This window comes from Salmo salar, chromosome ssa27 (genome assembly GCF_905237065.1).
Source record: "Salmo salar chromosome ssa27, Ssal_v3.1, whole genome shotgun sequence".
In the NCBI taxonomy this organism is placed as follows: Eukaryota; Metazoa; Chordata; class Actinopteri; order Salmoniformes; family Salmonidae; genus Salmo; species Salmo salar.
This window is the reverse complement of record NC_059468.1, coordinates 33,671,674-33,686,125: the sequence shown is the minus strand read 5'-3', so window position 1 is coordinate 33,686,125 and position 14,452 is coordinate 33,671,674. Positions and strand designations below refer to the sequence as shown.

The 14,452-nt window shown below is 41.6% G+C and overlaps 1 long non-coding RNA gene across 2 annotated transcripts; it reads right to left on the bottom strand.

Moving 5' to 3' along the window:
• Positions 1-227: 227 nt before the first annotated feature.
• On the bottom strand, positions 228-4,839 carry LOC106588984 (uncharacterized). Of its 2 annotated transcripts, XR_001324743.2 has the most exons (6): positions 4,677-4,839; positions 3,504-3,669; positions 1,722-1,817; positions 1,326-1,470; positions 741-819; positions 228-394 (listed from the first exon to the last, which is right to left on the bottom strand). It is a non-coding gene; the product is annotated as an uncharacterized lncRNA (long non-coding RNA). The 2 variants fall into 2 exon arrangements; XR_001324742.2 differs by lacking the exon at positions 3,504-3,669.
• Positions 4,840-14,452: the final 9,613 nt, after the last annotated feature.

The following is a 14,452-nucleotide window of genomic DNA, read 5'->3' as shown; positions in this document are numbered from 1 at the left end:
TTTAGTTGTCTGTGTGATATTTTATATACCTGAATACAAATGTACAGTATTCACCCTGGATACGATACTTTCATTGATTCATAAAAAAATAAATCATAAGCTCTAAGTGTTGTCATGATGGAAAAAGTCTGCATGTTGTCAGATGTTTAAGTTACCGGAGTAGTTAGTAAAAATAAGAACAGACTAATAAAGTTTTGTGTTGTAACCTACAAAACAATGAACATGAGTAGGTTCTACCAAACTTTATTGCATTTGGTGATCATCCCCCACATTTGACAATTTTAAAGCCTTGATAGTTGCATCCTTCCTCAGGGAACTGTCTGCTGATAGCTGACAACAGGGTGGCAGGTGTTTTGATGTGCTGCTCTAGAGTTCCATGACCCAGCAGACTCACCTGGGGATAGGGGGATGGACAAGTCCGTTTTTATAGAAGTCTGAGAGATTTAGGGAGGAGAGTGCATGAGTTTCAGTGAGTACAGTGAATCCAATATATTAGCCGTATACCACAAACCCGAGGTACCGTATTGCTATAATAAACTGGTTACAACGTAATTAGAGCAGTAAAAATAAGTGTTTTGACATACTCGTGGTATATGGTCTGATATACCACGGGTGTCAGCCAATCGGTATTCAGTGCTCGAACCACCTGGTTTATAATGTGCTATATGTCATCACACAGACTGCCATAGTGAAGGAGGTTTACATAGTGTATAAAGTATATTACCACCAGCAGAGCTTACTTCTCTGTGCCCTGAAGAGATCTCAGGTAGTTCGTCTGGGGGCTCTGGAGGTCATTTGAATATTATGTCTCTGTAGCACCTGTAGAGAGATGGATAAAGGTACTAAATGATCTTGAAAGAGAAAGCAAGAGATAACATTTACATTGTTGATTGAGGACTATAAGGGTACAATCAGACAAATGGATGTGTAAAAGACGCAGCAACTCAATGGTTTTCAGTGGGGAGAAGGGGCTCTAGGCTTGTGTTGTGCTGTCCGGCAGAAAAGTTGCAAAGACTATCCATCAACCAATTACAAATGTAAAACAGTGTTTTCCCCCACCAAACAGCCTTGGTGGACATGCATTTCATGCATTTTGGTTTGGAGGTAGCCTTACTCTGAGGTTCAAGTTGTATCTTCATGTCTGTAGCTTCACTCACTCCCTCTGACCCCTAAGCCCTCACCCCTGAACACCGATTGGCCCAGGGCCTCCTGCGAAACCCTCTAATCCCAGTATCTCTGACAGGGAGTTACTCCAGAAGTAGATAGGCTTATGGTGCATAGGGCTTCTCCACTCCTCATATGAGTGGAGCATTAGCTATACATACCTTTGTGAAAAAGGCATGACTTAGTGACATGGCGTGCTCCATGTTCCTGCTGGTAGCAGGGCTCCATCTGGGTGCAGGGAAATGTCCTGCCATGGATTATTGTTGTATTCATCTCCACCAAGTGCCTGGAAATCATATGACAAACCTGCATAGATTAACAAAAGAAAATGGTAACTGTATTTAGTCAATTGAAGTCATGACAGCCATAGCTTCTTTACACAGGAGTGTACAGGTTTCAACTAATTGTTGTCTAAATTCAACAAAAACGTGCACAGTTTAGTCCCCTGGGACAGAAATCACCCATGTCTGTATTATTGAATGAGCTTCCCAAGTTATAAGCTTAGCTACAATTCTGCATGATATAGAATAACATGTGTGGATCTATTTCTATCTAACCTTGTGAATAAACTCCAAGAACAAGATGATGTTCCTGGTGGCTGAGAGGTTCCCAAGTTCTTGACATCTGTCTGGGTGTTAGGGATGTGCTTCAACCTGAGGAAAAGAGCAGAGAGGGGGAACAAATGAACCTCTGCTCAAATTTCAGTGCTGGTTCATATTTGTGAGAACCACAACTACCTTAAATGTGCCATCATTTTGATTCATCATCATAACAGGTTTCTAGTGCAGTGGGGAAAGTACCTGTGAACAGGGAGTGATTAACAATAGCTAGTACTTCTTTAGAAGTAGCCTAATGTTTGTTATCTTATCTCTGAAATATGCCGCAAACTCATCACATTTAGATGTGCACAAACGTTCTTATAGGTTTTGCGGGGGGTAGGATTTATCAGGCCATCAATGGCCGAGATGAGCACTCTCAAATTATTCTGATTATTAGTGATTAAGTTATAAAAATGAGCCTGTCTGGTATTTCTAATTGCCTTGTTATACAGTACCAGTCAAACGTTTGGACACACCTACTTATTCAAGGGTTTTTCTTTATTTTTTTCACTATTTTCTACATTGTAGAATAATAGTGAAGACATCAAAACTATGAAATAACACATATGGAATCATGTAGTAACCAAAAAAAGTTGTTCAAATCAAAATATATTTTATATTTGAGATTCTTCAAAGTAACCACCCTTTGCCTTGATGACAACATATTAACATCACATATTAAATATTAAAACTGCACAACACAATGATTGTATCATAGTTCTCAAGGATAATAGACAATAATTCAGATCAATCAGTAAAGAAAGTAAGGCAATGCTTTAGTGGTCTATACAGGGTTATAGCCAGCACTGGTGGCTGACATTTACACAGTAAAGCATGATGCTCAAAAGATCCAAAGTCTTTTGATAGAATATGAAAAGCTGTAGTCAGGGGAGGAGGCTTCAATAAGAGTGGCACTACAGTCTGAAGACAGCCATGTTTCAGTGAGAAACATGCAATCAACTGCACTCAGTAATGAGGTCATTAACGAGAAAGGTTTTACTAGTGATTGCTCTAACATTTAAAAGTGCCATATTCAATGAGTGTGGGCCACTCGAGGTAACCAATGCAATAACAATCAAATGATTGTGACAACCACACTTTCTGACTGTCTCCAATCTATCGGAATGGTAGGAGATGACAGTTTGTATAAACTCACTAGACGGCGGAGTTAAAGGAACATAAATTAGGTTACTCACAATAACTATAGTGCCATTTCTACAGGAGCTGATATGCTTTCCAAGTCCTCTGTTGCTTATTCTGACAGGGAGAACTGGAGCACTACCAGACCTTGTCTCTCAAGTCTCTAAAATAGTTTGCGATGTTGCTGGAAATAATCCTGGAACCCCTGCGGTTAGGGTGAATCCCGTCTGTTTTAAAAAGTGCTGGTTGCTCCGACAGCAAATCAAAGTTGTCACAAAAAGAGACATTCCTGTCGTTGCAAAGTTTCTTCAGGTACTCGTTTGGGGCAAAGAGTTGTCTGAAACATTCAGAACCCCTTCAGTAGAACGGGAGGGGCCCAGATATAATTATTATCTTCCCTGTGCTAGTGAGGGTCTCCCTCAGTTCCTCAGATCGCCTAAAACGAAGGTCGTTAAAACCTACATGAATGACGATGGTGTCAATATTGGAGTAGTTGGCCAGAACCGTGGGCAACAGGGAGTTGATGTCATGGACACGGGCTCCTGGGAGACAGTGGACCTTCATCAGTCCACAGATCGTAGGCAGGCCAAAATCTCTTACCATCGAGCTGCCCACAACGATGGTGGTCATGCTGAAATCCGATAGGGAAGTGACTTGCTGAAGGATCGTGGCTGTGGGGAAGGGTGCTACTGGGCGGCCGTGCTGACTCCCGTGGCTGGTAGGTCCGTCTCAATAGGGGCGAAGAGGTTTGATAGCTGGATCAGGTCTTCTCGGATATATGTAATGAATGACAGTATATATTACAATTGCTGCATCTTTCATGGTTCTCTCTTCTCTCCCTCTCTCTCTCTTCCCCTCTCTTCCCTCTCACCCTCCCTCCCTCCTTTTCTTCCTTATCTCTCCACACTCCTCCTCCTCCTCTCCAGAGTCTGGTTTCCCCCTGTATCTGTAGTGGGAGCAGCATCCTCAGCCTCTTCAGTTAGGGGAGGCAGGGGGCACCAGGTTTTGGAGCTGTTGAGCTCCCCTTACAAAGACTCTGCTGAGCACCCAGGCTAGAACAATAAGCACCCAGGCTACAACAATAAGCACCCAGGCTACAACAATAAACACCCTGGCTTTCAGCATGATCGGATTCAGCTATAGTAGCATACCGACATGTTCAGCCAAATCACTACAATACAGAGAGAGAGAGAAACAGAGGGAGAGAAGGAGAGAGATAGAGGGAAGGGGGAGAGAGAGAGGGAGGGAGAGAGAGAGAGAGAGAGAGAGAGGGATGGGGGATAGAGAGAGAAACAGATGGAGAGAAGGAGAGCGAGAGAGAGAGGGATGGGGGAGTGAGAGAGAGTGAGAGAATGAGAGAGTGAGCGAACGAGAGAAAAATGCCTGCACTCTGGCAAATTATTATTTTGCTTTAGCAGATGCTCTTGTCAAAGGTGACTCAATGAGGTAAATATCTACTGAGTCCAGTCAGACGGTATCTGTTTGACCTACAACTACTCCTCCACAGCAACTGTGCAATTATACAACAAGGAATACAGAACACAGAGATAGAGGCAAAAACTGTCTGTCATCAAAATCTGGTCATTATTGTCTCTCACCCTAAACATTGTCATAAATTCTGTGTATAATGTACAAACATTAATGGAGTAATCATGGATGGGAACATACATTATTTGATTTTGATTTGATTTGACATAGCAAAGAACATAGCAAAGAGTATAGCATTCATTCTGCTTAGCAAAAGCAAACACACACGCACACAAAGAATACTACCTTCAGTATTCACAAAAGCTCCACACACAGGTTTGATTAATCTCCTTTGCTCTCAGGTTGTTGTTTTTGTATCTCTGGTCCTCGGGTGAATCTCTCTGTTTGTGTATTTATCCCCTCGGTCACAGTGTGCAGACGTAGCCTGCTGTTACCAGTCTGTGGCCTAGATAGCAATTAGCAGTGTGTTTCGCCTCCCTGATCCTATATGCACACACACACACACACACACACACACACACACACACACACACACACACACACACACACACACACACAAAGCACACGCCAATCCAACACACACACACACACACACGCACAAACAGCGTGTTTGCCTCGCTGGGAAATCAGGCCCTCTTCATACGAATCTCCCAGCTCTGTTTGTCACTATAGAGAACAGATACTCACATGTCAGAAACGCTGCATATACTCTTATTTATGTCATTATCAGATGACTGCTCACTTCACTCAACATGACAACAATGATAGATCAACATGACAACAATGATAGATCAACATGACAACAATGAGAGATCAGCATGACAACAATGAGAGATCAGCATGACAACAATGATAGATCAGCATGACAACAATGAGAGATCAGCATGACAACAATGATAGATCAGCATGACAACAATGAGAGATAAACATGACAACAATTAGAGATCAACATGAGATCAGCATGACAACAATGAGAGATCAGCATGACAACAATGATAGATCAGCATGACAACAATGAGAGATAAACATGACAACAATTAGAGATCAGCATGACAACAATGAGAGATCAACATGACAACAATGATAGATCAGCATGACAACAATGATAGATCAGCATGACAACAATTAGAGATCAACATGACAACAATGAGAGATCAACATGACAACAATTAGAGATCAACATGACAACAATGAGAGACCAACATGACAACAATGAGAGATCAACATGACAACAATTAGAGATCAACATGACAACAATGAGAGATCAACATGACAACAATGAGAGATCAGCATGACAACAATGATAGATCAGCATGACAACAATTAGAGATCAACATGACAACAATGATAGATCAGCATGACAACAATGAGAGATCAACATGACAACAATGAGAGACCAACATGACAACAATGATAGCTCAAGATGACAACATATATAGCATTGCCTATAAATTGTTTACCGTAATTTCCGGACTATTAAGCATGCCTGAATATAAGCCGCACCCACTGAATAAAAAATAAATATATATTTTGAACATAAATAAGCCGCACATGTCTATAAGCCGCAGGTGCCTACAGGTACATTGAAACAAATGAACTTTACACAGGCTTTACCGAAACACGGCTTGTAACAAAAATAAAATAATTAGCAGTAAGCTTTAGTTGTCTTTTTGCACTGAGTCAATTCCTCACGGTGCTGTTTCCAACGTCTTATCATCGACTCATTAAGACCAAGCTCCCGTGCAGCAGCTCTATTTCCTTTTCCAACAGAAAGATCAATCGCCTTCAACTTGAAAGCTGCATCATATGCATTTCTCCGTGTCTTTGCCATGATGAGGGTGACAGAATGACTACCGTAATCAGAATGATGGGAAGTTTGAGAGCGCTCGATTTAATCTAAACAGTAAACAAAAAGTTGTTTGACCTTAACCCGTTCGGCAATTTCATTGGTCTAACGAAAGCTTCATGCCGCCAAAAAACTGAGCATGTCACAGAATGTGTTTTTTTGGAAGAAAAAAATTTGAAAGCGGGAAAAATCCATATATTAGCCGCGAGGTTCAAAGCTGGGAAAAAAGTTGCGGTTTATAGTCCGGAATTTATGGTAACTTGGGTCAAACGTTTTGGGTAGCCTTCCACAAGCTTCCCACAATAAGTTTGGTGAATTTTTACCCATTCCTCCTGACAGAGCTGGTGTAACTGAGTCAGGTTTGTAGGCCTCCTTGCTCGCACACGCTTTTTCAGTTCTGCCCACAAATTTTCTATGGGATTGAGGTCAGGGTTTTATGATGGCCACTCCAATACCTTGACTTTGTTGTCCTTAAGCCATTTTGCCACAACTTTGGAAGTATGCTTGGGGTCATTGTTCATTTGGAAGACCCATTGCGACCAAGCTTTAACTTCCTGAATGATGTCTTGAGATGTTGCTTCAATATATCCACATAATTTTCCTTCTTCATGATGCCAACTATTTTGTGAAGTGCACCAGTCCCTCCTGCAGCAAAGCACCCCCACAACATGAGGCTGCCACCCCCGTGCTTCACGGTTGGGATGGTGTTCTTCGGCTTGCAAGCCTCCCCCTTTTTCCTCCAAACATAACAATGGTCATTATGGCCAAACAGTTCCATTTTTGTTTCATCAGACCAGAGGACATTTCTCCAATATAGGAGAAATATAGGACTCATTTTACTGTGGATATAGATACTTTTGTACCTGTTTCCTCCAGCATCTTCACAGGGTCCTTTGCTGTTGTTCTGGGATTGATTTGCACTTTTCGCACCAAAGTACATTCACCTTTAGGAAGCTAAACGCGCCTCCTTCCTGAGCGGTATGACGGCTGCATTGTCCCATGGTGTTTATACTTGGGTACTATTGTTTGTACAGACGAATGTGGTACTGTCAGGCATTTGGAAATTGCTCCCAAGGATGAACCAGACTTGTGGAGGTCTACAATTTTGTTTCTGAGGTCTTGGCTGATTTCTTTTGATTTTCCCATGATGTCAAGCAAAGAGGCACTGAGTTTGAAGCTAGGCCTTGAAATACATCCACAGGTACACATCCAATTGACTCAAATAATGTAAATTAGCCTATCAGAAGCTTCTAAAGCCCTGACATCATTTTCTGGAATTTTCCAAGCTGTTTAATAACCTGTTGGGGCTACAGGTTAGCAATGAACCCCGAGACGGGATTGCTAACAAGGCTGGAAATTCAAAACATCAAAAATCTAATAATTTCAATTTCTCAAACAATCAACTATTTTACACAATTTAAAAGATAAACATCTCCTTAATCTAACCACATTGTTCGATTTTCAAAGAGGCTTTATGGCAAAAGCATAAAGTTAGATTATGTTAGGACAGTACATAGCCACAAAAGTACAAACATCCAGTTTCAATTCAAGGTCAGGCGTCACCAAAAGCAGAAACCAGCTAAAATTATGCACCAACCTTTGACAATCTCCATCAGATGACACTCCTAGGACATTATGTTATACAATACATGCATTTTTTGTTCCATCAAGTTCATATTTATATCCAAAAACAGCATTTTACAGTAGCGTGAAATTCAGATTTTTTTCTTCTCTGAAATGCTTCCGGTGAACATAACAAAATTACTATTCGAAAACATTGGTAAATTATAATATTGTCATTCAAAGAATAATATATTATCATCTCGTAATTGCTACCGAATGGCCAGATCTCAAAATAACTTTACTGGGAAATCACATTTTGCAATAAACGGGGTGCTATGCTAAGAACAATAAGCTATGCTATACAGTTAGCATCATCTAATATCGATAATAACATTGTAAATATCCCCTTACCTTTGATTATCTCCATCAGAAGGCACTGCCAGCAATCCAAGGTCCAGAATAAATGTGGTTTCTTTTGACAAAGTTCATAATTTATGTCCAAATAACACCAAGTAGTTAGCGTTCATTATGCGCCCACAAAACGTGGTGGGGGGGTGTAAAATCACGCCGAAAAGCTAAAAAAACCTAGTAAATAATCTATTTACGTTCGTTCAAACATGTCAAACGTTGTTTAGCATTAATCTTTTGGTCCATTTTTAACGTTAAACATCAGTAATATTTTCACACAACCTATCCTATGTCTAGATAAACAATTATGACAAACTCACGCTTCTCAGATTTATGCGCAGGCGCAAAAAAATGAAGTGACGACATGTCAACTTCCCAGCATTCTAATTTGCTCTCTGTTTATCATAGACACTTCAAACAACTTTATAAAGATCGTTGACATCTAGTGGAAGCCGTAGGAGTTGCGAAATGAATCCTTTCTCACTATGGTATCTATAAAACAATGACACTAAATAGTACAGTCACAAAATTCACATTTTTTTGATCTATTTTTCACAGGTTTTTGCTTGCAATATGAGTTTTGTTATACTTACAGACACCATTCAAACTGTTTTAGAAAATTCAGAGTGTTTTCTGTCCGAATGTGTTAATAATATGCATATCCTAGCTTCTGAGTTGGTGTAGGAGGCAGTTAAAAATGGGCACATATTTTTTTCAAAATTTCTCAATACTGCCCCCTAGCCCCACTGGATTTTCCAAGCTGTTTAAAGGCACAGTCAACTTAGTGTATGTAAACTTCTGACCCACTGGAATTGTGATACAGTGAATAATAAGTGAAATAATCTGTCTGCAAACAATTGTTAGAAAAATTACTTGTGTCATGCACAAAGTAGATGTCCTAACTGACTTGCCAAAACTATAGTTTGTTAAAACTTCACTAGGGTAGGGGGCAGCATTCGGAATTTTGGATGAAAAGCATGCCCAAATTAAACTGCCTGCTATTCAGGCCCGGAAGCTAGGATATGCATATAATTGGTAGATTTGGATAGAGAACCCTCTAACGTTTCTGAAACTGTTAAATGTCTGTGAGTATAACAGAACTGATATGGCAGGCGAAAATCTGAGGAAAATCCATCCAGGAAGTACTATTATTTTGAAAGGCTGTTTTTCCATTGAAAGCCTATCCACCATACAAAAACTTAGGACCCAGTTCACAAACTCTATGGCTTCTTCTACATGTGGCCAGTCTTTAGGCATTGTTTCAGGCTTTTATTCTGAAAAACGGGGGAGATACAGCACTTTCAATGAGTGGACAGTGTAAGTTTCCAGACATGAGTCCAGCGCATGATTCGTCTGGATGTTGAGAGTGCGCTTTGTGCCTTTGGATTACTGAACTAAACGCACCAACAAAACTGAGGTTTTTGGACATAAAGAGGAACATTATCGAACAAAACGAACATTTATCGTGTAACATGGAGTCCTGGGAGTGCCACCAGATGAAGATCATCAAAGGTAAGTGATAAATTTAATCACTATTTCTGACTTTTGTGAGTCCTCTCCTTGGCTGGAAAATGTCTGTATGGTGTTTTGTGGCTAGGCGCTGTCCTAACATAATCGCATGGTGTGCTTTCACCGTAAAGCCTTTTTGAAATTCGACACAGCATTGGATTAACAAGACGTTTATCTTTAATCCTATGTATAACACTTGTATCTTTCATCAATGTTTATGATGAGTATTTCTGTAATTTGATTTGTTTCTCTGCAATTTCACTGGATGTTATTTGAGACAATGCATTACTGAACATAACGCGCCAATTTAAACTGAGGTTTTTGGACATAAAGAGAGACTTTATTGAACAAAACTATCATTTATTGTGTAACGTGGAGTCCTGGGAGTGCCACCAGATGAGGATCTTCAAAGGTTAGTGATTAATTTAATCGCTATTTCTGCTTTTTGTGACTCCTCTCTTTGGCTGGAAAATGGCTGAATGTTTTTTTTGTGACTAGGAGCTGACCTAGCATAATTGTATAGTATGCTTTCGCCGTAAAGCCTTTTTGAAATCAGACACTGTGGTTGGATTAACAAGAAGATTATCTTTAAAATGGTGTATAATACTTGTATGTTTGAGGAATTTTAATTATGGGATTTCTGTTGTTTGAATTTGGCGCCCTGCAATTTCACTGGCTGTTGTCGAGGTGAGACGCTAGCGTCCCAATGATACCAGAGAGGTTTTAACAAGAAATTTGTGGAGTGGTTGAAAAACGAGTTTTAATGACTCCAACCTAAGTGTATGTAAACTTCCGACTTCAACTGTAGCTATTACAGACTGGGTCAGGGACAGGTTGAAAATGTCAATGAAGTCACTTGCCAGCTGGTTAGCGCATGCTCAGAGTATGCGTCCTGGTAATCCGTCTGGCCCTGCAGCCTTGTGAATGTTAACCTGTTTAAAGGTCTTACACACACAGGCTACGGGGAGCAGTGGCGGTCGGTGCCTTTCAAGATTAGGGAGGACGAAAAAAATGATGATGGCCTTATTTCTATTCCAGCATATTGGATGACCGTCATTCATATTCCATCACCCAGCTCAACGTAACATCAATAGGTTTAGGCTACTACATGATACTCAAAATTTGAACAGGCTAAACTAGCTACAGTAGCTGCATTTGCTAATGTTAGCTAAGTAAGTGAAAGTGAAAAAAACACAACGGAATATTGCTAGCTCTCTCTCTCGCTTCTCCTTCATTTATGAAAAAAATTATTTTGTTAAAAACTGTTCAACTATGTGAATATATTTTGTATAGATTTATGTAAAAAGGATAACCTTTTTAATGTATCACTATTAAACGTTTTATGAAATTCACTGAGGAGGATGGTCCTCCCCTTCCTCCTCTGAGGAGCCTCCACTGACAGAGAGCGTATTCACACAGTCATCCGGAACATCTGGTGATCTCATGCATTGTTCAGTGTTGCTAGCCTCGAAGCGAGCATAGAAGGTATTTAGCTGGTCTAGTAGGCTTGGGTCACTGGACAGCTTGAGGATGGATTTCCCTCTGTAATCTGTGATAGTTTGCAAGCCCTGCCACATCTGACGAGCATCAGAGCCGGTGTTGTAGGATTCGATCTTGGTCCTATAATGAATTTGTTAAAAACAGTTCAACTATTGTCTTTCTCTCTCTTTGAGTCAATGCTCACCACATTTTATGCGCTGAAGTGCTAGCTAGCTGTAGCTTATGCTTTCAGTACTAGATTCATTCTCTGATTCTTTGATTGGGTGGACAACATGTCAGTTCATTCTGCAAGAGCTCTGATAGGCTGGAGGACGTCCTCTGGAAGTTGTCATAATTACTGTGTAAGTCTATGGAATGGGGTGAGATCCATGAGCCTCCTAGGTTTTGTATTGAAGTCAATGTACCCAGAGGAGGACGGAAACTAGTTGTTGTCCGGCTACACCATGGTGCTACCCTAGAGAGTGCTGTTGAGGCTAATGTTACCTTTGTTGGAAATTTATTATTTGGTGATGTGAATATCATTTGTATAGATTTATCTAAAAAGGATAACCTTTTTAATGTATCACCTGTTTGATGGTTCATTGAAAGACGAGCGTGATTTCTTATTATAAGTGTCCGGATTAGTGTCCCACTTCTTGAACACGGCAGCTCTAGCCTTTAGCTCAGTGCAGATGTTGCCTATAATCCATGGTTTCTGGTTGGGATATGTACGTACAGCCACTGTTGGGACGATGTACTTATTGATGATGTCGGTGACCAATGTGGTAAACTCCTCAATGCCATTGGAGGAGTCCCGGAACATATTCCAGTCTATGCTAGCGGAACAGTCCTGTAGCTTAGCATCTGCTTCATTGGACCACATTGGACCACTGGTACTTCCTCTTTGAGTTTTTGCTTGTAAGCAAGAATCAGGAGGATAGAGTTATGGTCAGATTTGCCAAATGGAGAGCGAGGGAGAGCTTTGTATGTGTCTCTGTCTGTGGAGGAAAGGTCATCTAGAGTTTTTCTGCCGATAGTTGCACAGGTGACATGATATTGGAAATGAGGTAAAATAGATTTAAGTTTTCCTGCATTAAAGTCACAGGCCACTAGGAGCGCCACCTCTGGGTGAGAGCATTTTATTGTTTGCTTATGGCTCTAAACAGTTTGTTGAGTGAGATTTTAGTCCCAGCATCGGTTTGTCGTGGTACAGAGACAGCTATGAAAAATATAGATGAAAACTCTCTTGATAAATAGTATGGTTTACAGCTTATCATGAGGTATTCTAACTCAGGCGAGCAGAACCTCGAGACTTCCTTAATATTAGAGATCGTGCACTAGCTGTTGATAACAAAGAGACACACACACCCTCCCTTGAGCTTCCCCGACGCCACTGTTCTGTCCTGCCAATTTATTGAAAAAACAGCTAGATTTATATTTATCATGTCCTTGTTCAGCCACAACACAGAGAAACATAGGATATTACAGTTCTTCAGATTACGTTGATAGGATAGACTCGAACGGAGCACATCCAGTTTATTCTCCAGTGATTGCACGTTGGCCAATAGAACAGAGGGTAGAGGCAGTTTATCCACTCTTCAATGTAGTCTCGTCAGGTATCCCACACGCCGGCCTCTATAGCACCGTCTCCTCCTTCTTCGAGTGTCAGGGATTTGGGCCTGGTACAGGATAATCAATGTCCTTCGCCTCCGACTCATTGAAGTAGAAGTCCTCGTCCAAATTGAGTTTAGTGATAGATGTTCTGATGTCCAGAAGCTCACATTATGTATAAAAAAAGTTAATATTGGTGCAAGAATATACACAAAATAGCACAATTGATCAGGAGTCCGTAAAACAGCCTGCTATTCCCTCTAGCTCCATTCTGATAGGAGAATAGGAGAGGTGAGAGGAGGAGAGAGAAGAAGAAAGCAGATGAGAGGGAAAAAAGAGAAGAGAAGATGGTGAGCAGAGGACGTGAGAAAGAAGGGGTGGAAACTTTAGCCAGCTTGACTAAACAAATCCCCAAAACGCTAAAGATACTCTTTCCGACCTCCCTCAACTCATTTTGGGGGTGGAGGACGAAGAGAGCGAGAGAGAGCGAGAGAGAGAGAGAGAGAGGGAAAGGGAGAGAGGGAGGCGGAGAGGGAGAGAGTGTGTGAAAGCGAGAGAGCGGGGAGAGGGAGAGAGAGAGAGAGAGAGAGAGAGAGAGAGAGAGAGAGAGAGAGAGAGAAAAGACGATGGAAGTTTCTTAAGCTAAACTAAAGTTTCCACCATTAAAGCTAAGCTAAAGTTCCCACTACCAAAGCTAAACTAATTAACAGTGTCTCTAACGCGCCTAGCGGTGGAAGTGAGAGGGGAATCATCGCAGCTCGCCGGCACCTCACCATCCCCCCTCTCTGTGGGGGGCAGAGGAAACATGCAGATATAGCTCATCTGTGTTCCATATACACTCTGCATACTGCATAATATCCTGACTGCGTCCTCTAGCTGCCTGCCTGGCTACCTGAAGTATCGGCCAACAGAGGAGACTGTCCAGATGGATGGATGCAGGTGCGTATGGCTTATGCAGGGGCTGTCTGGTGGGGGTTTGGAATTTGAATGATTGGTGTTAGGGTAGTGTTGTGTGAGTGAGTGAGTGAGTGGGGGTTTGGAGTTTGAATGATGGGTGCTGGTGGTGTTAGGGTAGTGCTGTGTGAGTGAGTGGAGTGGGGGTTGGAGTGTGTGTGCGCGAGGTGCGGTGGGTAGTCTGTGGTTCACGTGACCCCTTCCTCTCCTCCAAAATGTGTACTTCTTCAAAAATACTCTTTAATCAGCATTTCAGAGCTTAGTCATGGTATCCTGGCTCTGCTGCGCAACCTCGTTTATCCTCTGCAGTTCAGCTTGCATATAAACGCGATGCAGGGAGAGTGTGTGTGTGTTGTGTGTGTGTGTGTGTGTGTGTGTGTGTGTGTGCGTGGATGTGGATGTGGGAGTGCATGTGTGCGTGCATGTGAGAGAGGCTATCAGCTTCCAGCAGCACCACTGAGGTACTCACTACTACTCACTTCTCTGTTCCCAGAACTCAGATAGCTAGCTTGCAGGCCTAGTACACAAGCTACATTTCTCTGTCCCCAGCACTCAGCCAACTAGCTAGTAGGCCTAGTCCACAAGCTATGTTTCTCTGTCCCAAGCACTCAGTTAGCTAGCTAGCAGGCCTAGTACACAAGCTACGTTTCTCTGTTCCCAGAACTCAGATAGCTAGCTAGTAGTCCTAGTC